The 24,030-nt window shown below is 38.2% G+C and overlaps 1 non-coding gene and 1 pseudogene across 1 annotated transcript; one reads left to right on the top strand and one right to left on the bottom strand.

Annotated features, from left to right (window-relative positions):
• Positions 1–17,689, top strand: part of LOC100975825 (nicotinamide/nicotinic acid mononucleotide adenylyltransferase 1-like) — a 38,656-nt pseudogene extending 20,967 nt beyond the window's left edge.
• LOC112439389 (U6 spliceosomal RNA) lies at positions 15,472–15,578 on the bottom strand. The gene has a single exon (XR_003027685.1). It is a non-coding gene; the product is annotated as a U6 spliceosomal RNA (small nuclear RNA).
• Positions 17,690–24,030: the final 6,341 nt, after the last annotated feature.

The following is a 24,030-nucleotide window of genomic DNA, read 5'->3' on the forward strand; positions in this document are numbered from 1 at the left end:
TGAAAATGGCCTGTTCCTCCCTTAACTGATGACATTGTCTTGTGAAATTCCTTCTCCTGGCCCATCCTGGCTCAAAAGCTCCCCCACTGAGTACCTTGTGACCCCCACTCCTGCCCACCAGAGAACAATCCCCTTTGACTGTAATTTTCCTTTATCTACCCAAATCCCATAAAACAGCCCCACCCCATCTCCCTTTGCTGACTCTCTTTTCGGACTCAGCCTGCCTGCACCCAGGTGATTAAAAGCTTTATTGCTCACACAAAGCCTGTTTGGTGGTCTCTTCACGTGGAAGCGCATGAAATCTCCCACTGTCCTCCAAATTTTCATCAGTGGAGCAAGTCCCTAGAGGTGTTGGATGACACCCCCGCAAGCCTGTGGCTTCAATTCTTGGGTTGTGGTCTTCTGGTGACTTTAAGTGTAAACACAGTCTGAATTTGGAAACTATAATGTCCTGTCCAAGATACCAGACAAAATCCTGGGCCTGATGTATCAGCTAATTGTTTCCCTGGTGGAGTCTGGGTCCACTTCAGACTGGAGGCCTTGAATGAGTCAAGGGGTGAACTGAAAGGGGCAAGGTCCTTCCTCTGTTTGCTCCCTCTCTGCTTGCTTTTTCACCCACTCACTAGTTGTTTTCAGGTTTTATTCTCTGTAGGAATCTTATTAGGAAAAGGAGGAAAGACAAAAGGATAGGACATTTCATACTTGGTGGGTGGTTTTCTTATCTATGGACCTGACAGACAAGTAAAGGTGCTACCCCTAAGTGGCCTGGCAGATAAGAGCCAGATCTTTCTCTTAGCGAAGGTTTTGTGACTTCTGTGGAGATTCCTTCGTGGGTCTCTCTCTTACATCACCTTGAAGCCTGCTTTTTGATGGCTGTTTGTAATTCCTTTATCAGCACCTGGCCATCAGCAGTTACATATCCAGTGGTTTTTCACTGAGGTCTCCTTGCCCCTCCAGGCAACACCATCAGACAGGAGCAAGAAGGCCCTTTGTGAGCTTTCTCTCATGTGACCTTTATCTGACTTTGGAAAGCCTCAGCTACCTTACTTAGTATGAGGTGACAGATTCCAATGCAGAAGCCTTCTCCAGGCTCTATCACCACAGCCAGGCCTGCTTTACCCTTCAGATTTTCTAGTTACAACTTGATAAAGCTTTCTCAAAACCGAGGCAAGCAAAGTGCTTTATATCTCCCGATTACTGGAAGCAAATTTCTGAGGTCTTTCAGTTATTTCCTTGAAACCTCTCTCACTATATTTAAAGGGAGAGGTTGACAGCCTTCCACCTTAAATGGGTAGGGCGGAGATTTACAGCATAACAACCTATTCCCAAAAAGAAGTCTCTGCAGATCCCCTGACCATACCCTCTTATAGACTAGGCATCATTTTATGTATAAAACTGCATTGATGGGAAGGGGTTTGATTGATGCTTGAGTAACTGATGTTATTTTATCAGCCCCTCAGTCAAAAATGAGATAGGAAACATGTCATTCTAATTTCCTGTGTTACCTGACCAAGTGTCACAGTCACAATGTTTTAATGACTCTACAATTTCCCCACGCTTAAAATGAGGATTAAGTGAGGTAGTAGGATACTAATCATACTTAATTCAGATAGTTATTGTGAGTATTAAAGGAATTAAAACAGTAGAGGCTGAACACGTATCTGGCTTGTCATAGAACTCAGTAAGTATTAGTTGTATTGAGTTATCTTTCAAAATTCAACTCAGCTCACATTTTCCTAATTAGCTTTTCTTAATTTTTCCTTTCAGTGTTAAGCATACTCTCCTCAGTGTTCTCAAAGAATATTAGGTGAGTTCTTTTTTGTTTTTAAAATTTATGTATCAAATTCCTACAAATCATTGGAGTGTATTTGTCTGTCTTCCCCCTTTAACCTCTCAAGCCAGGGACTTTGATCTATTTATTTTTGTTTCTCAAGCATTTATCATGTTTGAGGAGTGAGCAAATGGACAGGTCTGATTAGATGGCTAGACACTCGAGAACAGATAAATCAATTTGCTTAAGAGTGTCCATAAGGATGAGCCAGAAGAATCACTTAAACCCGGGAGGCGGAGGTTGCAGTGAGCTGAGATCACGCCACTGCACTCCAGCCTGGGTGACAGAGCAAGACTCTGTCTCCAAAAAAAAAAAAAAAAAGAGTGTCCATAGATGGTCAACTTTGCTGAGGTAGATGAATGAATGAGTAAAGCTTGCAAAGCAAACAAATCTCTGAAAGCTTTCAAAAAGCACAGAAATATGCACAGTTTACACATAGCTGTGCCAATATTTTCCTATTAAAGCCATAAGTATTTGTAACAAAAACAAACTAAGAAAGCATTGGATCCTGCTAGATGTTTAGTGGTACTGGGCTGTGTTAAGAAAAAAAAGCAAATATCTTTATAATTATTCCATTTGAGTAATTTACTGAAGGAATGTTGTTCTAAAAAATGATGGCCAATGGCTTCCTATTGCTTGTAGATGATTCTAGCTGTTCATCATTCTTTAGGCCTCAAAGAGAAAAAATAGATATTTATAACTGATTAAATTAGCTAGATGATGAAACTGTTGAGTATTAATACTGAAAAACATAATAAAATTAGAAATAATTCTTATTTATGTAAAGTTAAATATAATATTACATTATTTTTTCTTTTTATTTATATGTTTTAGTAGTAAATACATTCTTTAAAAATAATATGGTATTGATTGGGACTAAAAGGCACCCATACAGAAAGAAAATTGATTTCTTTGGCATTTAAAAACTATTAAGTTATTTTTCAAATGGAAACTTTCAATAGTTACAGAAGGTAGCAGATGAAAGTCATTAGTAATCATCAAGAGAAAATAATAGTGAAGTTTTTTCCTTCTTTGTTTTCTCCTTTTAAGTCAAAATATTCCATTTGTTTAGTTACATAAAATCTGAAGCATTGGGAATTTTTTTTTCTTTTTTTTTTTTTTTGAGACAGAGTTTCACTCTTGTTGCCCAGGTTGGAGTGCAATGGCGCGATCCTGGCTCATCACAACCTCCACCTCCTGGGTTCAAACAATTTTCCTGCCTCAGCCTCCCAAGTAGCTGGAATTACAGGCATGCACCACCACACCTGGCTAATTTTGTATTTTTAGTAGAGACGGGGTTTGTCCATGTTGGTCAGGCTGGTCACGAACTCCCAACCTCAGTTGATCTGCCTGCCTTGGCCTCCCAAAGTACCGGGATTACAGGCATGAGCCACTGTGCTCGGCCGGGAATTTTTTTTTTTTTTTGAGCCATGAAAAATAAAATTAACTTAGCTGTCATAATTCTCCTTGGATTCCTCTGCATAGCATAGTTTTAGCAACAGATGTGGAAATTATGCTGGACCTTTGGATATGTCATCATTTTCCTGCCTACTTCGGTTCTATAAGATAAGCTGTCCTGGAAAAGTTTAGATGGCACTATGGGGAATGAAGACCTGGATCTGACTCATTCTTCTTTCAATGTGCTATTGAACTTTGGGCGAGTTATTCAACCTCGGCTTTAGTTATAAAATGGTACCTCTGTTTAGCTATTGGTAAATTGGAGATGAGTACTTTTACTTTCCAGGGTTATTTTGAAGCTCAACAAAGTCAACTTTTATTAAATGCCTTAGAAGTTTCTACCTGCCCTATTTTTTTCTTGCAAAGAACAGAAACTATTTTAAATAAAGGATAATAGTCTTCATGGTTGGATGGGGGTGGGCCTACTGTCTTCTGTTCTCAACTTGGGACATATTAATATTGTCTAGTCCAGCTTAGAGGGAATTAGCTCTTAATTCACCAGGTAAAGCCATACTTATTTTGGTCTATGAAAACTTGAAGCATAGAGAATGTATTTAATTCATTCACAGTTTGGCTAGATATTTAATTCTGAAGTATATGCAGAACAATGTTCCTCTTTATACAAAAGCAGCTTTTCCTAAGGAATTAGCAGCTGGCCAAGGTACTAAGTCAGTTCTATTGAACACAGCTCTGGGCCCTTGAATGGCCCTTGTCAAGGTCCTCAGACACTGCTGGTTTATATGACGCAGATCATCAATGGTCCCCTTTAAAGAATGGTGTCCATAAGGTATCCTCACTCCCTTTCTGCTTTCCTGATGCATCTTCCTTAGGCTTTCTTCTTCAAAACTCTTGTTCAGTTTCTTGTCCTTCATGGGCTTAATGACTAATCATAAAGAATTTAATGGCCCAATCACATGGAACTCCATGACTTAGCAACATAAAATACACTTTACGCCCTCATCCAACGGATGGAGGTCAAATTCATAGAAACACTACTGCTGCACTTTTCTAGCTGGAGAAAAGGGACAGTGATTTATTTCCTTCTTGATACATGATCAGTTGGCAACTAGGCTTCTTGGTAAAGCAGCTTAAATAAATAAGTATATAAATTCCCCAAACACAACAGAGTTTCTCTGCCTTATGACACCACCAGCACTTGCCTGGATTTCTGAGTTGGGAAATAAGGTACCATACTCAGGCCTCACAGAGAACAGAGCTGGAATGCCAGTATGGAAGAGTCTAACTCTCAGAGGCCACACCATTTTTTCCATTGCTTCTTCGCTTTGCATAAGTTTGTCCATTCCCCTCTCTTTGCTCTCCAGCTTCCTCTGCATGTTCATCTTGCACTTAATCCAGTATGACTGTGATCCCTTGCTATACATCATGATTTCTTAGGTCCAGCACCTACTGGTGACAGTCTCTGGGTCTCTTAGATCAGAAAGACAATCAGCTTGGCCAAGATTAGTGGTTCTATCTATTTCCCACTCCCTGAAAATTCCATTAAGATAACTTGTTGGTCACCAAAACAATCTCTTGATAAAGCAAATCAGAGTTTATTGCTTGCTGTAATACGGGAGTACAATGTCTTGACCATCTCAGTAGCATCTTACAAGGATGTGATGGATTTCAGGCATGAATTTGAGGATTTGGAGGTCTACTTTAAGGTGAGTCTTTCTGCTGGAATCAACTCTGGATTGGACAAGTTAGTGAAAGAAAAGTTTATGGCTGGTCAACACAAGAAAGTGAGGGTTTCTCAGAGTCTTAAAGAGTAAACAGTCTTTTGATGAGCCTAAAGTGTCACTAAAGTGACACTAAAGTGACCTATTGTCCTATGAACAGGTAAGGAGAGCTAGAGGAGTAGTCTATTGTTCAGATAAATGGTTTCTGGAGGAAGTTCTTAAAACAGACAATAAAGTCAGTTTGAACTTCTTCTTCCTGCCCTAGAGTTTTCTAAAGTTCTGTTAATTTACTGAGTGAGCTATATGTTTCAGATTGTTTCTTTTCTCAATTCGCAATGCCATCTCTTATTAAAATTGTGTGGCAGAGGGAGGGCACATTTTGTGATTTACCCCATTTCAGGACATGAATTTTTTATCTTTAGGGGAGGTGCTTGGCCATTGGTAATTTTTTTTTTTTTTTTTTTTTTTTTTTTTGAGATGGAGTCTTCCTCTGTCGCCAGGCTGGAGTGCAGTTGCCCAATTTCGGCTCACTGCAACCTCCACCTCCTAGGTTCAAGCGATTCTTCTGCCTTAGCCTCCCCAGTAGCTGGGATTACAGGCACCACTATGCCCAGCTAATTTTTGTATTTTTAGTAGAGACGGGGTTTCACCATGTTGGCCAGGCTGATCTCAAACTCCTGACCTCATGATCTGCCTGCCTCAGCCTCCCAAAGTGCTGGGATTACAGGCGTGAGCCACCATGCCCAGCTCAGAAAAGGCAGCAACCCAATGGCCTAGATCAACGTTTAAAGCCAGGCCACATAACCCAATGGTGTTTTGTGTGTGTTTGATCAGTTATCCATCTGTAATGGTGGTGGCAAGGGTCAGATAAGGCATGTTATATATAAGATGACTCCTTCTAGGGACTGTGGGAGTAGCAGGAAACTGAAAACGTGTCTGTCACAGGTATTCATTGTCTCTAGGGAGTGCCTGGTCTGAGATGAATCACAGTATGTGCTCTCCACCCACATTTTTAATACAGGTGTTAAAAGGCCAACACCCTTGGAAATCACAGGGCTTAAAATTGCCAGTACGTGAGTACTCTGTCTAGAGCTTGTGTAGGCTGAATACACCAGGTGCCATGGCTGCTGTTGATGACTAGAAGTGGGTGGAGGCAGCAAAGGGGATCTTGTTGTTCCTGGGCCATGGTCCAGAGTCTCCAAAGAACAGACAGTGAAAAGATTATGAATCAGCTAATTGGTGTGGCAGTGTCAAATTATGGTCAGGAAAAGGCTGTTGGAAATATCAGGGAAATGCAGAAGTGGGAGAAGGCTGGAGGCCTGTTAGTGCAGAAAAGGGACTGGCAAGAATTTTAACTAGTATACTACAGTGTTCTTGGTTGGGGAGGGAAAGCCTGGTAGGAACTGAAAATGAGGTCCTAGGGAGAACACAAGGAATAATCTAGTCACATATTATCAGAGAAGAAAAGGATCCAGTCCAGGTACAGCTGTTGGTCGTGCTTTGGTCTCAGGCTACTTGAAAAAAGCAGAACTGTAAGTATTATATGCAATGACCAACCACAACAAGCAGAGAATTCAGGATTAGTAGCATAAAGGGCCTGCAGACAACCTCCCAGTGTTTTCCCCAATGACAATGAGGCAAAAAAGGAAAATAAAAATTAAGTCAGGAAGGATGCTGTTGCTCACACCTGTAATCCTAGCACTTCGGAGGGCTGAGGTGGGCAGATCACCTGAGGTCAGGAGTGTGAGACCAGCCTGGGCAACATGGTGAAACCCCATCTCTACTAAAAAAATACAAAAATAGCCAGGTGTGGTGCAGGTGCCTGTAATCCCAACTGCTTGGGAGGCTGAGATAGGCGAATCGCTTGAACCCGGGAGGCAGAGGTTGCCGTAAGCAGAGATGGCGCCACTACGCTCCAGCCTGGGCGACAGAGCAAGACTCCATCTCAAAAAAAAAAAAAAAAAAAAAAAAGTTAAGTCAAATGAAAAAGACATACCTAGAGAAACATTGTTCTCAAGGAGGAATCTAATGGGACCAAATCCATGGATTTAGTACTTATGGGCTAGGAGGAAAATTAGAACCAAAGATGAGCAGCCATAGATCGACCCTTCCAAAAACATTATGCAAATACTACTGTGTCAAGATCGTGGAGACACAACTATCTCATATACTGCCAATTTATAAAATCCCCTTGAAGAGGATTATGGCCTCATTTACTAAATCAGAAAATGACCCAACAATTTCACTTCTAGGTATAACTTCTAGATAAATGTTTACATGTGTACATAAGAAGGCATTTACAAGTATGCTCATTGAAATGTTGATTGGAAACCAAAAAAATAGAAATAGTTATATTAGTTACAGAATAACTAAATTTACTGAGTTTTATTTAAATAAGAGAATACATATGTCCGTTAAATAAATAACTATAAGAATTGACATGTATAGATAATAAGTGAAAAAGCAAGTAGAAAAAGGATACATTCAATATGGCAAAATTTATATATACACATACACAAATATATAGATTAGTAGCTGGGTGTCATGGCTGCATGTCAGATCTGTATTTCCAGCTATTTGGGAGAACTACTTGAGACCAGGAGTTCAATGCTGTGGTGTGTTATGATCATGCCAGCGAATAGCCACCGCACTCCAGCTGGGGCAACATAGCATGACCTTTACTCTAAAAAATAATGATAATAATAGAATTCATTTATAGGTACATACGTAGTTAGAAAAGGAATACAAATATAGATTGCATATGCACCAAATCAATAAGAACAATTTCCTCAGAAGAGGGAATTGGGGTTTGGGATGATATCACACAACAGTATGTATAATATTTTATTTTTTAAAACATGAAGTACATTTCTTATAATATTATCATTTATAATTTCAGTATGGTGGGCTTGTAGGTGTTTATATTTTTGCTGGTCTTAAACCAACCAAAAGTAAATATACAAACAGAACAGAAAAAAAATCACATGGTGCTCTTTATAATATTTAATAAATGGTACTAATTCAATGTATCTAACCCTGTGTAGGGTATTAACGATGTCAAGGATAACATTTAGTCCAAGCTTCCAAGGAGCAACTGATATCTAAAGACACACACACACACACAAGCAATTACAAGAGTAAGTATAAACTTTTATGAAAACATGTATAAAGAAGATATTTCTTTTTGTTAGAAAAGGGAAGTCAAGAAAAACTGCAAAGAAGAAAAACATTTGGAATGGGGGACAGCATGAATAAAGGCATAGAGATATAAAACAAGTAGACATTTTAAATAACAGCACAATGTATTGTGTGATTGGATTATCAATTGGATTATAAATTGGGTATGCATTATAAATTGGGTATGGATTATAAAGGTAAATGACAGAAAATAGACCTGGAAATTGGGGATAGTTAATAAAAAGCCCAGAACATCATATTAAGGGGTTTGGGGTACAGATGTACATCTCAGTAAAATAATGCTGTTGCTGATACGGAGGATGATTGAATTGATGTGAATCTGGAGAAAGGAATACAAGAATCTAGGTAAGAGAGACCCATCATTCATTACTAGATGATGGTCAATATCCAGTGAGTCACTTCTACATCACATACTACAAATATAGCCTCAACATTTCAGAAATGAAGGTCAGAACTAGAATTATTACCCTGATGGTGGCTGGTGGCAACCTCGGAGAGAAGCTAATATTAGCCTCAAAACAATCAGAAAAATTGGGTACAAAACTGCTCTTTACCCAGTAGAGAAAGCTTTCTATTGACCATCTAATTACTCATATAAAGAATAAATACATAATCAACACTCCCCAGGCAAAGAAGGTTCATTTGTTTGTGAAGCAAAACCAGCTTTCTTGGATGGTTGTACTGTAAACAAGAGCCCCTTTTAACTACACGCTTAAGAGTCTGTTGAACCTGCCAAAGGGCGGGTCACCTTGGCTGGAGTAATAATGCAGACTGGCTCCTCCACAGGAAAATTAGGGATTTGCAAAAAACCACCAAAGACCCTGAAAGCATTTGTGTGAGTGACCTACATATTTGCTGGAGTGACATTCTGGATGGAGACAGAGTTTTTTCTTTGCTCTCGTTCTCACCCCACTCTCCCTACCTTTGGTTTCCAACATTGGTCTCAATATCAGAGGCCTTTAAGTTAGTCTTACTTATACCTTTTCATCCCGTTAGAGTTTTAGAAACTTGCTTCTCCTCTCAGGAATCCAGGGCCCTCATCTGAGAGTAAATTTTTTTTTTTTAATTTCTCTCAACTGACTGCATCTTGACCTTGGAGCAGAGAATATGATAACTACATTACTCAGTAGTTTTATTCATCCTGCTTATTCAGTGGTCTTTCAAATCCTTTCCACTAATTCGGGCAAAGGAAGCACCATTCTGAAAAATATGTCCCTGAAAAACATGCCTATTTACCTTCTAGCCTTTCAGGGGAATAATGATCTAAAACATGGCCACTGATCTTCAGAGTACCAGGGAAAGAGCAATAGTTCAAGGCCCAATTAGATGAAGACGAGTGCAGCTCAGCTGACCCTAAAGGTCTGAGATCTTGAGTCTCAGTGACTCTTCCTGGCTTTTTCTACACTGCTCAAGGCAGAGGCTTCCTGTAGAATTCCTTCAGGGACAAATTAGGTGCTTGGCTACTACCTTGTACTATTTTTATGTTTCTTGTTCTGTTTCTAACATCTGGTCCAATCAGATAATCTTCTCTAATTTGATGATGTTGGAGGCCTTACCCATCTTACATCTCAGAGGTTTGTGAGTGAATTCAAGGTAAGGTCTGTGCTTCTCTTTAAAGAAATAATTTGGAACGCATAATGTAAAGGTCTTTTCAAGATCCACATTCTCACTCTTGCCAAGGGCTTTCATCTCTATGCTTGGGAGATGGAAAGCAATGTGGAAAATTTTGATAAAGGTCTTTTATTAACTGTGAAACCGGGGGTGAATTATTTACTTTACAGGATCTTCAATTTATTTGTAACTAAAATCAGAGACCAAGTGCTCACTTACAAAATTGTTACCATCGTCACTTGAAGGATAAAGTTTGTGTAAGAGCTCTTGAAGTAAAAGAGATGTTCAGTACACAGTAGTTCATGTTACTATGCTACTCAGGGTAATCAACCAAGAAAAAAGTGCTATTGCGTTTTAGTATTAATAGCAACTTCAAACTTGAAAACTGAATTTTTGCAAGTCATTCTTCTTTCAGTTTTCTTTTGAAGACAAGGAATAACATTGTTGTGAATAGGTTATAGTAGGTGAGAACGGGGTAGAAGTGGGAGGTGGGATGGGGAGCCTACTTTCTTATTTACTGGTCTCCTCATCTGACTACACCGTGACTGCTGTCATGCATCACACACTTATGCTTTGTACCTTTCTCTTTCCATTCATCTCGTTTACAAAAAGATAACTTTGTTATTATGCTGTGTTCACACCTGAGTAGACAAACATGGCTGAAGAAAAACATGGGCTCACTTTATATTTACAACTCACGTTAGATATATAACACAAACCTCAGATGTAACCTGAGGGCTACTAAGCAATTCACTGAGGTCTCATGATTTAATATATTCTCCTCTCTTTAGACATCTATTTAATATTTTTCCCATATCTGAAAACCTTGCTTACCTTCCCACCAATAGCACAGGACTTTGTTTTACAGATTCACCTGAAAAAAATAGAAGTGATTAGAAGAGAGTTTCCTCATCTTCCCTCCAGCAAACTGTAGCTGAGCTACATCTGAATTCATATTCTGTGCTGTACTTTCTGTTAAAATGATGAGCTATATCCCTTTTCCGAATTAAGATCAGAATTTTCACTTGTGTTCTGAAATCTACTTCTTGGCCGGGTGCAGTGGCTCACGCCTGTATTCCTATAACTTTGGGAGGCTGAGGTGGCTGGATCACTTGAGGTCAGGAGTTCGAGACCAGCCTGGCCAACATAGTGAAACCTCATCTCTACTAAAAATACAAAAATTAACCAGGCATGGTGGTATGTGCCAGTAGTCCCAGCCACTCAGGAGGCTGAGGCAGGAGAATTGCTTGAACTCCAGAGGCAAGGCTGCAGTGACCTGAGATCGCACTACTGCACTCCAGCCTGGGCAACAGAGTGAGACTCTGTCTCAAAAAAAAAAAGAAAGAAAGAAAAAAAGAAAGAAAGAAATCTACTTGTTATTATCTTCTCAAGGGCTTTATTCTTACATCATAAATGTTATACTTCCTCTAAAATAATTTCTATCAACATAAACGTGCTGTAATATATTTTACCTTTAAAAAATCCTAATGGATTTTATGTTTTCTGCTCTTCAGAAAGTAGTCCATACATTCTACCTTTACCTTTTTCCTCCTGTTAACTCCAAACACACTCTAATCAGGAATCCCTTCCACTCTACACTGAATCCACTTACCAAAGTTACCAACAAGCCTCATGAACCAAATCCAGTCATCAGTTCCCAGTCTTTATGTTATTTAACTTAGAAGCAGCATTACCAGAGTGCATTATTCCTGCTTTGATATGCTTCCTTTTTTTTTTTTTTTTCATTTTTCAATGCCTTGTCAGTTAGGCAAAAGATTCTAAGTTCATAGGGACATCATTTCATAGTCGCTTTACATGTAAATTTCCATAGGGAAAGATCTTTCTCAAAAAAATTATTAACGTGTGTTGTGGGAAGTCAGGGACCCCAAACGGAGGGACCGGCTGAAGCCATGGCAGAAGAACGTGGATTGTGAAGATTTTATGGACATTTATTAGTTCCCCAAATTAATACTTTTATAATTTCTTATGCCTGTCTTTACTGCAGTCTCTAAACATAAATTGTAAGGATTTCATGGACACTTATCACTTCCCCAATCAATACCCTTGCGATTTCCTATGCCTGTCTTTACTTTAATCTCTTAATCCTGTCAGCTGAGGAGGATGTATGTCGCCTCAGGACCCTGTAATAATTGCATTAACTGCACAAATTGTACAGCATGTGTGTTCGAACAATATGAAATGTGGGCACCTTGACAAAAGAACAGGATAACAGCAATTGTTCAGGGAATAAGAGAGATAACCTTAAACTCTGACCGCCGGTGAGCCAGGTGGAACAGAGCCATATTTTCTCTTCTTTCAAAAGCAAATGGGAGAAATATTGCTGAATTCTTTTTCTCAGCATGGAACATCCCTGAGAAAGAGAATATGCGCCTGGAGGTATAGGCTTATAAACAGCCCCCCCAGGTGCGCCTGTCTCTTATGGTCGAAACTGCAGAGATGAAATAGACTCCAGTCTCCCATAGCGCTCCCAGGCTTATTAGGAAGAGGAAATTCCCGCCTAATAAATTTAGTCAGACCGGTTGATCTCAGAACCCTGTTTCCTGATAAGATGTTATCAATGACAATGGTGCCTGAAACTTCATTAGCAATTTTAATTTTGCCTCAGTCCTGTGGTCCTGTGATCTCGCCCTGCCTCCACTTGCCTTGTGATATTCTATTACCCTGTTAAGTACTTGATGTCTGTCACCCACACCTATTCGCACACTCCCTCCCCTTTTGAAAATCCCTAATAAAAACTTGCTGGTTTTTGTGGCTTGTGGGGCATCACGGAACGTACCGACATGTGGTGTCTCCCTTGGAAGCCCAGCTTTAAAATTTCTCTCTTTTGTACTCTGTCCCTTTATTTCTCAAGCCGGCCGACACTTAGGAAAAATAGAAAAGAACTTATGTGAATATCGGGGCAGATTCCCCGATAGACTTGGCTTTTTTTCTGAGTAAGCAGTGATATCCAATCTGTTTTCGGGGAAATAAACAAACTTTAAGAGAGTTGGGGCTGGGCATGGTGACTCACTTCTGTAATCTCAGCACTTTGGGAAGCCGAGGCGGGAGGATCACTTGAGGTCAGGAGTTCGTGATCAGCCTGGCCAGCACGGTGAAACCCTGCCACTACTAAAAATAAAAATTAGCCAGGCATGGTTGTGCACACCTGTAATCCCAGCTACTCAGGAGGCTGAGGCACAAGAATTGCTTGAACCCGGGAAGCGGAGATGACAGTCAGCCGAGATCATGCCACTGCACTCCAGCCTGAGGAACAGCGAGACTCTGTCTCAAAAAAAAAAAAAAAAAATTAAGAGAGTGGTACTGAGAAAAGTACCACCAGCATTTATTTATTTATTTATTTATTTATTTATTTATTTATTTATTTAGAAGGAGTCTTGCTCTGTTGCCCAGGCTGGAGTGCAGTGGAGCGATCTTGGCTCACTGCAACCTCCACCTCCTGGGTTCAAGTGATTCTTCTGCCTCAGCCTCCTGAGTCACTGGGACTACAGGCATGCACCACCACACCCAGCTAATCTTTGTATTTTTAGTAGAGACAGGGTTTTGCCATGTTGGTCAGGCTTGTCTTGAACTCCTGGCCTCAAGTTATCCATCTGCCTCAACCTCCCAAAGTGTTGGGATTACAGGCAAGAGCCACCACAGCTGGCCCATTTAAGTCTTTAATCCATGTTAAGATGGTTTTTGTATATGGTGTGAGAAAGGGGCTTTTCTAGTTCTTTTACATGCATTACTAAGTTATCGGCTGGAAGTTTTCTAATTTTTGGATGTAGGTGCTTATGGCTATGCATTGACCTCTTAGTATTGCTTTCACTGTATTCCATAGGTTTTCATATGTTGTAGTTCCATTTTCATTTGTTTCAAGAAATTTTTAAATTTTCTTCTTAATTTCTTCATCGACCCACTGGTCATTCAGGAGCATATTGTTTAATTTCCGTGTATTTGTAGAGTTTCCAAAATTCCTCTTGTTTTATTCCATTGTAGTCAGGGAAGATACTTGACATTATTTCAAGTTTTTTTAATTTTTAAAGACCCATTTTGTGGCTTAACGTACGGTCTTTCCTTTAGAGTGATCTACCTGCTGAGAAGAATGTGTATTCTGCAAGTATTGGATGAAATGATCTATAAATATCTATTATATCCCGTATTAGTAAGGGTTCTCTAGAGAAACAGAACTAATAGGATATATATATGAGTATATATGAGTTTATTAAGTGTTTTTTTTTTTTTTGAGTCTTGCTCTATTGCCCAGGCTGCAGTGCAGTGGCACAATCTTGGCTCACTGCAACCACTACCTTCCAAGTTCAAGCCATTCTCCTGCCTCAGCCTCTCGAGTAGCCGAGATTACAGGCATGCACCACCACACCCAGCTAATTTTTGTATTTTTAGTAGAGACAGGGTTTCACCACGTTGGCCAGGCTGCTCTTGAGCTCCCGACCTCAAGTAATCTGCCTGCCTCGGCCTCCCAAAGTGCTGGGATTATAGGCGTGAGCCACTGCGCCCAGCCTATTAAATATTAACTTACACGATCACAAGGTCCCACAATAGGTTGTCTGCAAGCTTGAGGAGCAAGGAGGGCCAGTCCAAGTCCCAAAACTGAAGAACTTGGAGTCCGATATTCAAGGGCAGGAAGCATCCAGCATGGGAGAAAGATGTAGGCTGACAGGCTAGGCCAGTTTTATCTTTTCACGTTTTTCTGCCTGCTTTATATTCAGTGGAAGCTGATTAGATGATGCCCACCAGATTAAGGCAGGTCTGCCTTCCTCAGCTCACTGACTCAAAGGTTAATCTCTTTCGGCAACACCCACACAGACAGGCCCAGAATTAATACTCTGTATCTTTCAATCCAATCAAGTTGACATTCAGTATTAACCATCACAGGTCCATTTGGTTTATAGTGCAGATTAAGTCTGATGTTTCTTCGCTGATTTTCTGGCTAGATTATCTGTTCAATGCTCAAAGTGGAATGTTGAAGTCTCCAGCTATTATTGCATTGGGGTATACCTCTCTTTAGCTCTAATAATATTTGCTTTATATATCTGGATGCTCCCGTGTTGAGTGCATATATTTTTATAATTCTTATATCCTGTGGCTAAGTTGACCCCTTTGTTATTATATAATGACTTTCTTTTTTTTTTAATAGTTTTTTGTTTTCACATGTATTTTGTCTAAGTATAGCTACCCCTGCTCTTTCTTGATTTCTATTTGCATGGAATATTTTTTTCCAACTCTTTATTTTCAGTCTATGTATGTCTTTATAGGTAGGGAGTGTTTCTTGTAGGCCACAGATTATTATTCTTTAAATCCATTTAGCCACTCTATGCCTTTTAATTGGAGAGTTTATTCCATTTATATTCAATGTTATTATTGATAATTAAGGACCCCTGCCATTTTTTTTTTTTTTTTTTTTTTTTTACTGTTTCATGGCCTTTTCTTCCTTTGTTCTTTTCTTCCTGTCTTCACTTTAGTGAAGATGATTTTCTCAGTAGGTTTGTTTTAATTTCTTGCCTTTTATATTCTGTGTGTTTTTTTTTTTTTTTTTTGATTTGAGGTTATCATGAGGCTTGCAGATAATATCCTATAACTCATTATATTAAAGTGAAGAAAACCTAGCACTGATTATATAAACAAACAACTAGCAAACACTCAAAGAGAAAACTAATAAAAACTCTACACTTTAAAAATATGGACTACTTCACATAATTGCATGTTATTCTTTGACAGGGGTCATGGTAATCATCTCTGTATGATTCTACTTTTATTATATGTGGTGCCAACATAAACACTCAATTATTTATGTAAGTAAATTAAATTCTCCAATCAAAAGACCTAGGGTGGCTGAATGGATTAAATAGCAATTTACAAAATATAATTCCTGCAAGAGACTCACTTTAGCCTCAAGGAAAAACATAGCCTGAAAGTGAGGGGATGGCATAAGATATTCCATGCAAATGACAACCAAAAGAGAGCAGAAGTGGCTGTACTTAACAGTAGACAAAATAGACTTTCAGTCAAAACAGATGAAGAAAGTCACTATAAAAAGAGGTCAATTAATCAAGAGCATATAACTATTGTAAATATATAAGCATCCAACTTCAGAGCACCTACATACATAAATCAAATATTAACAGAACTTAATGGAGAAGTAGATAGCAATACAATAGTAGAAGACTTCAGTACCCCGCTGTCAACAATGGATAAGTTATTCACTCAGAAAATCAGCAAGGAAACAGCAGACTTGAATACCACAATAGATCAAATGTCCTAACTGATAAATACAAAACATTACATCCAATAGCAGCAGAGTAAACATTCTTCTCAAGCTTACATGGAACATTCTCCAGGATAGATAATATGTTAGGCCACAAAACAAGTCTTAACAAATTTAGGAAGATTGAAATCATATCAAGTATCTTTTCCAACCACAATGTTATGAAACTAAAAATCAATAACAGGAGGAACTTTGGAAAATTAAAACATATGTGGAAATTAAACATACTCCTCAATAACCAAATTACTTTTTCTGGTCAGAGAAGAAATCAAAAGACAATGAAAATGGACTCACAACACATCAAAACTTATGGAGTGCAGCAAAAAGCTTCATTCCCTATGGGGGAAATTTACAGTGATAAATGCCTACATCATGAAAAAGAAAGGTAGAAAGAAAGAAAGAAAGGAGCAACCTTACTTTATACCTCAAGAAACTAGAAAAATAGAGAAAATATGAATCTAAAATTGACAAGAAGAAGGAAGTAAAAATTAGAGCAGAAATAAATGAAATAGAGATTAGAAAAACAATTTAGTCTCCAGAAACACCCGGGCTGGTGGCAGTGAGGGTGTTAATTATAATTTGGATATAAAACCATTTTCCTAGCCCACCTTAGAGAAGACTGTTGCCACGCTAGTTGAAATGGTTCCAATAGCCTCCCTTGCAAGTCACTTCAGAGTCAAAGAATTTTCTTTGTAAAAACAGCAAGGGAGGTGTCACAGTATTCCATTTAGAGTGACAACTTTAAGTTCTTGCCATGGAAAATTCAGAGAAGACAGAAGTGGCTCTCTTTGCTTGTGGTTCCTTTAATTCTATCAACAACAAGCACCTCAGGTTGTTTGAGCTGGCCAAGGATTACATGAATGGAACAGGAAGATATAGAGTTGTCAAAGGCATAATCTCTCCTGTTGGCGATGCATACAAGAAGAAAGGACTCATTCCTGCCCATTACCAGGTCATCACGGCAGAACTTGCCACCCAAAATTCCAAATGGGTAGAAGTTGATACATGGGAAAGTCTTCAGAAGGAGTGGATAGAGACTGTTAAGGTGCTAAGGCACCATCAAGAGAAACTGAAGGCCAGTAACTGTGATCACCAGCAGAACTCACCTACATTAGGAAGGCCTGGATGAAAGAGGAAGTGGACTGAACAAAGACAAGATTCTGATCAAAAGGAATCCCCTAGAGCCAAAAATGAAAGGTGCGCCAAAGGTCCATCTGCTGTGTGGGGGTAGATTTACTGGAGTCTTTGGTGTTCTCAGTTTGTGGAAGAGTGAAGATATCATCCAAATCGTGGCAGATTATGAGCTCATATGTATTACTTGATATATATTATCATGGAAAATTCAGATTAAATTGGAAATGATGCTCAGAAATTCATCTATGAATCTGATGTGTTGTTGAAACATCAGAGCAACATTCACATGGTGAATGAATGGATGACTAATGAGATCTCATTCACAGAAATCTGGAGAGTCCTCAGAAGGGATCAGAGCATTTGCTAGTTGGCACCAGATCTTGTCCAATAATACCTTGAAAAGCAGAATTTGTACAGCTCCGAGAGTGAAAACAGGAATGTTGGGATCATCCTGCCCCTTTGCAGAGAAACACTGCAGAAGCTAAGGCATAGGAATTCTACAGCATGATGTTTTGGACTTCCCTTTTGGGGATTTGAAACAATCTGGGTGTTAGTAACGGGGGAAAGAAATTGTGATCCTGTTGCATAAAGTAAAGCTTAAAAGTTTAGTAAAAATCAGTGGTAAGTTAAAATCAGGATTTATTTTTATTAGAAGTTGCTAAGATGAATGTTTTCCATATGTTTTGGTTTTTTTAGAATGTACAAATCTCTTTATCTTTAAACCAAGAGATTAGCAGCACACTAAAACCAGAAGAATTTTCAGTGAAACTAGCCACAAATAAGTAAAAAAGTACATTCACCTCTGCCACATAAAAGAAGCAGAGTGTGAAAAGCAAAAGTTCATTTAAAATTCTAACTTTGATTATGAAGGGAATTGACATTGTATGGATGCCTGTTGCTGGATAATCAGGAGCCAGGGTAGACAAAGGAACTGTTACAGTGGTGATCTTGTAAAGTGCACCATTGATAAATCGTCTCCAGTTATGCAAAACAATGATTGTGAATTTGCCTGGCAGAAACATTGCACCAATAGTTAGTTTTCTGTTTCACACATCAGAATGGCCAAATAAACTTTGGCAAGACTTATCTGCCTAGAGCTCCACCTTTGGAGGTAGGGAGTGAGGTCCAAGCCCGTGTATGTTTAGAAAGGTGTGCAGGTATTTCTGATGCCCACCAGAGGTAGACAGCTGCTGCTTTACAGGTTACACACATTCATTTAGCCTTTTGCAAATCATATTCTAGCCCTGGCCGTCTGCCACCTCTTTATCTTCAGGAACAACTTCAGAGATAACATCATGCTGCTTTGAAATGAGAAAACCACAGATAATGAGGGGTCTCATTCAAGGAATTTATAAGTCTGAATGTTCTCAGCCTTTACTGATAGCTTAATCAAAAGATCTGAGTGGGGCACAGTGGCACATGCTCTGTAATCCCATCTACTTGCGATGCTGTAGCAGGAGGGTCGCTTGAGCCCAGGACTTTGAGACCAGCTTGGGAGAAACAAGGAGAGCTCATCTTAAAAAAAAACTCTGGAGTTTCTGAAGAGCCCTGCTCTTTCTCTGTTCCAGCCCACTGTGAAACTGCCATTTGTGAATTTAAGCAGAAAGGGGGTCTGTTTTCTTATACTTTTCCTCTTCTTGTCCTTTTATATGAAGTTTAACTAAAAGTAGTACTCTCAAATAATTAGTCATAGCTTTATGATAAAAACTGGTTAAAATTTTGTAGAAGTTCTACCAACTGGTAAAATGAAAGACTAGAAATAGCTTTTTGTAAAATAGTTTTAGGGTTTGTGAAAATAGTTCCGTGATAGAAACAGGACTAAAATTAAATTTCTAATGAAAATAGAATAATTTGCTTTTTTAAATTTCTATTTCATACCTATACCACCCCAGATGAAGGATTTGAACTGCAGAATAAAAAAACATACATAGAATTGTGCAATTGCGTAGTTGGACCTGAATCTACAGTTTAAAAAAGGAAAATGTTAAATAAGGTTAAGCAAATGTTTATGCTACAGCTCCCAGCTTATTCTTACTAAAGCCATCGGGCCAACTCTCAACGACAGGGAAGGCGAAAAGCCTCACACCTAGCAGCTGCATTATCCATCTGCCGAGTGAATGAAATATTGGAATCTCAAATCCTAGAGATGCGAGTCATTTTTCTACTCCTTAGCTTTTTGGAGTTTAAGAGTTGAAGCAACACTGAAAGATAACAATTGAGCAAGATGAAGCTATCATAACTGAGCTTTAGTTTCTTCTGGGCAACTTCTAGTTCATCTGAAACTTCTCTCATACTGTCATGCCTTCCTACTTAGAAGTGCCCGGGCCCTGCTGACCTGTGATACTATTGACCTCAGAACCTCACTGGATGAGGCACGTGCAGGAGGCCTGGTAATGGAGCAACAACTTTATACAAAGAACAAGTTACTTGTTTTTTTCTCCAAGTTCTGAGGGTGCTGCTGATGCTGCCACATAATAGTATAATTTTGGGTGTCCTCCTGAACAGAACTTCCCCTTTGAAAATGGAAATAAGAACAATGAACTTCACAAGAGAATGAATATTAATAACTGTTGTGACTTTCTTTAAGGAAGAAGAAAATACACCATGGCTTATTCCCTACTTCATTATCTATGTAATTTGCTTTTGTAATGTGAATTTAGAGGAAATGTGTGATGCTGGTATTGTGTTTTGTTTGTTTGTTTAATGCTGGGGGCTTTATTTGTTGTATACTTTACTCTGTATATTGTGTAATTCAAATGCAACAAACAAACATGCAGGAAAAGTCCTTTACTGGCATCTTCAAAAGCAATTTAAAAATCAACAAAACTGAGTTGGTTTCTTTTAAAATTAACAAAATTATCAAACCTTTAGCTAGACTAACCAAGAAAGAAGAGAGAAGCCTCGAATAAATGAAACTGAAAATGAAAGAGAAGATGATACAACTGATACCTCAGAAATACAAAGGATCGTAAGTGACTATTGTGAACAATTATACTCCTAGTTTCCAGAGAGCAAAGTAGCAATTATGTCTTTATTAACTAGGACTAAATGTTCAATTACCCCATATGGTAATATACTTGAAAGAAGGATCATTGTGTGTTAATTGTTCTTGGCCAGAATATCAGGTGATGGAGAATAGTAGTATCATCTTAAGAGAGTTGACGGCAGTAAGAAAAACATATTAACCAATTTTATTAATTAATATAACATTATAATTTTTGATTTTACTACCATTTATAGTTTCAATGGCTGTCATTTTAAAATGTTTTTATCTCTACACCTGAGGCAGCATATGTATTTTGGAAAGCAGAATACCATGCTTAGAAGTTAACAATGCAAAATTAGTCACTTATTAGCTCAGTGACATCTGATGAATTAATTAACCTCATTGTGCCTCGGTTTTCTCATGCATAAAGGGAAAAATAATAATAGTGGCTTTATCTTATGGAGATAATGTAATGGTTTATGGAGTTAACACCAATAAAAATCTTAGAAGTGTGCCTGGCATATAGTAAATGTTACATATACATTAGTTCTAATTATTTGTAGAGAGAACGTTAGTCTTCTGGTCTTAGCTCTGTTACTCTCTGATTATCTGTAATCTTGGGAAATATATTCTGATCTCTGAGCAGCCTCCATTTTCTTCTGTAATATGTGCATAATATTTCTTTATGATGTTTTAATGAGAAGGCAGATACAAAACTATACATAGTCTGGGCACGGTGGCTTACGCCTGTAACCCCAGCACTTTGGGAGGCCGAGGAGGGCGGATCACAAGGTCAGGAGATTGAGACCATCCTGGCTAACACGGTGAAACCCCGTCACTATTAAAAAATACAAAAAAAACACAAAAATTAGCTGGGCGTGGTGGCGGGCGCCTGTAGTCCCAGCTACTCAGGAGGCTGAGGCAGGAGAATGGTGTGAACCCGGGAGGCGCAGTTTGCAGTGAGCCGAGATTGTGCCACTGCACTCCAGCCTGGGTGACAGAGTGAGACTCCATCTCAAAACAAAAACAAAAACAAAAACAACAAAAAACTATACATAAAAAATTCCACATCACTTAAAAATTTATTTATTGCATAGTATAAAAAGAATATGTGATCTCTGGTTCCATCCATGTTGTTTCATATGACTGGATCTCATTCTTTTTTATGGCTGAATATACTCCATTGTGTATATGTAACACATTTTCGTTATCCAGTCATTTGTTGATGGACACATAGGTTGCTTCCAAATCTTGACTATTGTAAACAGTTCTACAACAAACCTAAGAGTGCAGTTATCTCTTTGATATACCGATACTGATTTCCTTTCTTTTGAGTATATATATACACCCAGCAGTGGGATTGCTGGATCATATTTATGTTAAGTGAAATAAGTCAGGCACAGAAAGGCAAACACTTCATGTTCTCACTTACATGTAGGAGCTAAAAATCAAAACAATTGAACTCATGGACATAGAAAGTGGAAGGATGATTATCAGAGGCTGGGAAAGGTAGTGAGGGTATGGGGGAGGTGGAAATGGTTAATGAATAAAACAAAAATAGAAAGAATGAATAAGACCTAGTATTTGATAGTACAACAGGGTGACTATAGTCAGTAATAACTTAATTGTATGTTTCTAAGAGTGTAATTGTATTGTTTGTAACTCAAAGGATAAATGCTTGAGGGGATGGCTACCCCATTCTCCATGCCGTGCTGATTTCACATTGCATACGTGTATCAAAACATCTCATGTACCCCATAAATATATACACATCTACTATGTATCTACAAAAATTAAAAAAAAATTAAAAAGGATGTGTGAAAATTATGGAGAAGAACAACAAAAAGAACCATCTAACATATAGAGAACAGACCAAATATGATACAGTCTTGATTGATAATTTGAGATAGTTTTGTTCCATTCTACCAACCATTTTTTGCTTCCTTCCTTGTTTCTTTCCTCTCTTCCTTCTGCCATCCCTCTCTTCTTTCTCTCCTTCCTCTTTTCTTCCTCAGTATATTCAATAATTTATCACACATATGCTGAGAAACTATACTCTAACAGGCCCAATGCTAACTACAAAAGCATTCTCCACCCTTGGGAGAGTTCAGGCAGAGAGTAAAGAACCAGGCACACCGAACATCCATGGATGAATGGGTAACACAGCTAATTTAATCTTCAGATTTGAAGTTCCACAAATTAGTGACCTCAGGATAATTTGTGTGGCTTTTAAAAAAATACAAATTTCTAGACCCCACTTCTTGATTCTACCAATAGGAATTTTGAAAATGAGGGAAGGGAATTGCAGAGAGAAGTGGTCTATATTTTCTAACATTTCACCAAAGAATTCTGATGCAGCAGGTCCACAGACATTGGCCAGCTTGAAAATTTATTGAAATATCTTATAGTTCATTCCAATATAGGTATATAATTAATTATTTTTAAAAGATAATTTTATATAAACCAAAAAATATTGTCATTGTTGCTTTCTTAATTTCAGCATGTGGGTTTTGTGATACAGGTCCCTTTCATGATTTTCCAAATACAATGTCATCACTCAAAATGTATCAATACTAATCACACTAGTAGACAAAGAAACACATTCCAACACCTTCTATACATAGATCTAGAATTTTTGTCCAGTGATATCAATCACCTTGTTCCACAAATCTAAATTTGAGATAAATCCTCTTTTTTTGCTTAGGTGGTTTTGTTTCATTGTTATTCCACATCTGAATTAATCCAAACTGTTGATAACAAAGGAAAGAGGTGAAGAAATATAACTTGATTAGCCTAAACCCATTCCTACTGTGAAAAAGAGCATGTAGCCAGCCTGTGAGCAATGGTGAGTAACATCATCATTACTAACAAATATGAGCCATTTTTAGGTATTCTAATCTTGGGCTTCAAAGTCTAAAACATTAAAAAATAAAAGAATAAAACCTTTCTGTTTAAAGAAATGCTGGTTTTCTAATGGCACAAAGGTCAATCATTTGCTTATGTCTAGTAAAAATGAGGATTACATGTTATCTCTTTTAGAACCAGAAAACAAGATTATATTAGAATGCAGATTGTTGGAAATGAGGCATTTTTGATGTACCTGTTTAATTCTCTCATTCAACATATGTCTAACCTGTGTGATTTTTCTGTTAAATAATATCTAGGCCAACTAGAAATCTACACAATATTTCTAGTCATGATTATTTTCTATGGGTTTCAGAGCAAGTACCAAAAATGTACAAATATCTAAAATTTATTTTTCATTTCTTGAATGCTAAAGCATGTGAGCATCTTGGTCTATTATATTTAGTCAAGAATATCTTTCCACTATTTCTGCATTAAACATTAATGAGTAGATTCCTTTGGAAATTTGGCATTTCATCCTGAACTAGAATTAGAAAAAGTTTTCTCTTCAAACAACTGGAAACAGCATGTGTTCTGTTTATTGCTTCACATCAAAGCCAGCCTTATAATTCCTTTCTGATTTTGTCTGGATAAGTTCAAATTAGCTACTACATGACTAGCCCAGACAGCCTTTCATAATCAAAATTGGTTGGCAAATGGTAAGACCTTTGGCTAAAACTGTGTTTTCCTGTGCTGTTATTAATTGTCTAGCTTAGAGGAAACTGAGAGTTGTACAGTTGCTTGTTTTCTAATGAAGTTTCTTAAAATCATAAAATGGTGAAGTATAGTAGAACAACAACAAAAAAGGCTCTCTGAGGATAAATTTCATCCTGTGTTTCTGTGGAAATAATTAGATTTTGGTTGCATTTTTCCCCAATCTGTGAGACATGAATGCTTTTGGAAAAAAAAATAATGAGTTATTAGATTAAAATATACTAAAAAT

The sequence above is a fragment of the Pan paniscus genome, chromosome 2 (genome assembly GCF_029289425.2).
Source record: "Pan paniscus chromosome 2, NHGRI_mPanPan1-v2.0_pri, whole genome shotgun sequence".
In the NCBI taxonomy this organism is placed as follows: Eukaryota; Metazoa; Chordata; class Mammalia; order Primates; family Hominidae; genus Pan; species Pan paniscus.